This window comes from Nannospalax galili, unplaced genomic scaffold (genome assembly GCF_000622305.1).
Source record: "Nannospalax galili isolate Female #2095 unplaced genomic scaffold, S.galili_v1.0 scaffold1687, whole genome shotgun sequence".
NCBI classification, from domain to species: domain Eukaryota; kingdom Metazoa; phylum Chordata; class Mammalia; order Rodentia; family Spalacidae; genus Nannospalax; species Nannospalax galili.
Window position 1 is genome coordinate 466428 of NW_008357037.1, and position 3000 is coordinate 469427.

Consider the following 3000-nt stretch of genomic DNA (forward strand, 5'->3'; position numbering starts at 1 on the left):
AATAAGGGATAATCTCAACAGCCAAAAGTCTTACAGATTAATGTCACTGTACTTAAACAAAGCTAGTTAGTTAAAATAATTGAAACTAGTAAGTTGTCCTAATATCAAAAGCCATTATCCTAATATCAATGAGAGGGAGGGATGTTTTAGGAGCCATTTTACAAATAATGGACTGGGGAGGGTAGATCTACAGATATCTCTCCAGTCCTGGGGGGTTAGCAAGTTAGTATTAAATGTTTGTAGTATAGATTTTGTCCATGGAGCATGGATTCCATCCTCATGGACAGCCTGGCGTAATTCTTTTAATTCTGCTGCTGGGAGTGGGTACCAAGCCAGTGGGTGCTGCCTTGTTATTTGTAAGTTAACAGGAAAAGCCTCTACCGGTGGGGTTTTTGGGTACTGAGGCCATTGTGTCTGGAGATTTTGGGGCTGGCAACTCCCACTATCCCTGAGATTACAGAGCTGTTCTATGGCTGTGGGGTGTGGCTGGGACGGTGCCACAGGCTGTGGTGGCAGCAGAGATGAAGGGGGAGGGGGGTTTATCTGGGGATCTTTGGGAGTTATTGAAGTCTGGGCGTTAACATCTGGGCTTGTTAAATCAGCAAGAGGGGGGTAAGAGTTATTTTTGTTGATGGGTGGGTTTTGTCTGACTTGGTCAAATTTTATTTTTGGGGCTGTTGAATCTGCTACTGGGCAATCTGCAGGATTTTTTTTTTATTTTTTAGGGCTGTCGAATCTGCTGTTGGGCAATCTTTAGGGTCTTTTTCTTTATTTGAACCCTCCCCTTTATTATCCCCTGTTTGTTTTCTGTCTAGTAAATAATCCTCCTCAGGCTTAGGTGGGTTTCCTAAGCATTGTCGGACAGGATTTTTTTTATTTTTTAGGGCTGTCGAATCTGCTGTTGGGCAATCTTTAGGGTCTTTTTCTTTATTTGAACCCTCCCCTTTATTATCCCCTGTTTGTTTTCTGTCTAGTAAATAATCCTCCTCAGGCTTAGGTGGGTTTCCTAAGCATTGTCGGATGGCAGCTATTACGGGGAGGAAGGAAAGGGGCAAATGGTGTCTATCTTGGATTTCCTTTTTACAAGCCAGAAAGGCAACACAGTTCCAGACCTCTGGGTCAGAAATGTCTGCCGACCAGATCCAGGGTGTGAATTAAAATACTTCATTCCAAAATTTTGAGCCTTCCTTTTGGGAAATCTTAAGTCCTCTTGATTTAAGTAGGGTTCTAAGGGAGCGAATTTGGAGGTTTTTTTTTTTTTTTTTTTTTTTTTTTTCTTTTGGTGTGATGCTGAATTCCCCATTATAGAAAAGAAAGGAAGTGTTGTCAGTAGCGTTCAACGTTCCCGAAGCAGCCTGCCACTGGGGGATTGATACATTCTGACAAACACAAGCCTAGCCTCAGATTTAAGAAACTGGCAACCATCCTTGTGACTTTTAACTGGTTGCTGTGTTACCGGATTTTTATGATACCTGTAAAGGTTATTGCCTACACCCAGTTGGGCTGTCGGGGTCCGGAAAGAGGGCAGGGTGCCTTTGGCCAGTATCGGGGAGTTGCCCCAACTAAGAGGCTTCAGTTGCCGGCAAACTGTATCCAGACCCTCGCGAAGGCATTAACCAAAAGTAAAGGAAAGAGAGACTCCCCCTGCCCCTCCTTTTTTCTCACAGAGCAGGTCAGTTTAAATTCTCACCTTACTGGTTTAGCTTGAGCCTGAGTGCCTTTTTCTCCTGGGGCAGGTCAATTTAAATTCTCACCAGGAAGCCTGCAGGGGCATGGAGAACTACAGGAGAAAGCCCTCCACTTGGGGCGGTCCTCTTGGGTGAGCCCCTTCCCCAAGAAAAAGTTTACAGAAAAGTGGCTTTAAATTTTTTTTTTTCCGGTTTGTTAATGGCGCAAGCCGCCTTAAATTCCTTAAGTGCTCCTCGGCCACCCACCCACTTTAAATCCTTTGTTTTTGTTTATGTTATGAGGCACTTGGAGGTCAATTTAAATTCTTGCCTAACTGGTTTAGCTTGAGCCAGAGTGTCCCCGGGGGCGAGATAACAAAACAGATAAGGAAGTTTGTTATCTTAGATGTTGAATTTAATGCTTGTGTGAAAATCCCTTAGAATTTTGGGGATTTTGTTTCTAGGGGTGTTGTTCAAGATAGAAGAGGAAAGGGGGTGAAATGCCTGGGATCGAAAGCCTCAGGGAATTCCACGGAGTCCACAGCGCAAGCCTGCCCATAAATTTAAGAGATCCTGCGACCTGCTCTAAGAGCAATTAACTGGTCCTTGCACAACTGGTTTTTGCATTAGAAAGATGTATAGATAGGGGGTCTTGTCTACACCCGGGTGGGCAGTTGGGGTCATTTGGAGGACTAAGAACCTTTGGCTAACATCAGGGGGTAGCCCTGATCAGAAAGCCTCAATTGCTCCTTCGTCTTTAACAGTCCCACACCCGAAGACTCAGACCGAAAATAAAAGGAAGAAAGGAGAGACTTCTGTTCCTCAAGGGTGGGATGGCCAAGGCAAAGCTGCCGCTACCCTCTTCCAGAGGGGGGTACTCACAAACTCCGTGCATTCCAGGGACCTCATGTTCCGGCACCAGCTGAAGCGACAAACAGGGTCAGGACGGCCAGTGAGCATGACAGAAAAGACCTTCTGGGAGTCAGATTCAGTGAAACAGCTCCGTTTATTCAGTGGGGGTCAGGGAAAATATAGTGTGGAGGCAGCAGCCAAAGCTTCAGCTGACAGGTGCTCATAGTGTGCTTTATTTACATGTGGTAGGGGGATCCTATCATCTGGCTATAGGGCAATGCCTAATTATCATATAGAAAAAACCTGGGGGCAGTTTTATTGCAGGTAACTATGCCAAAGGTCATGTTCCAAATAAGGTCAGGCATCCGTGCTTGGTGGCACTTTCCAGGTAAGTCAGGCAGAGAGCAGGAGGCCCCCGATGAGAAAGGGAGTCCTTCCACATAGCGCCGAGCCCCTTAGAGCTATCTGGACATGGTGGACT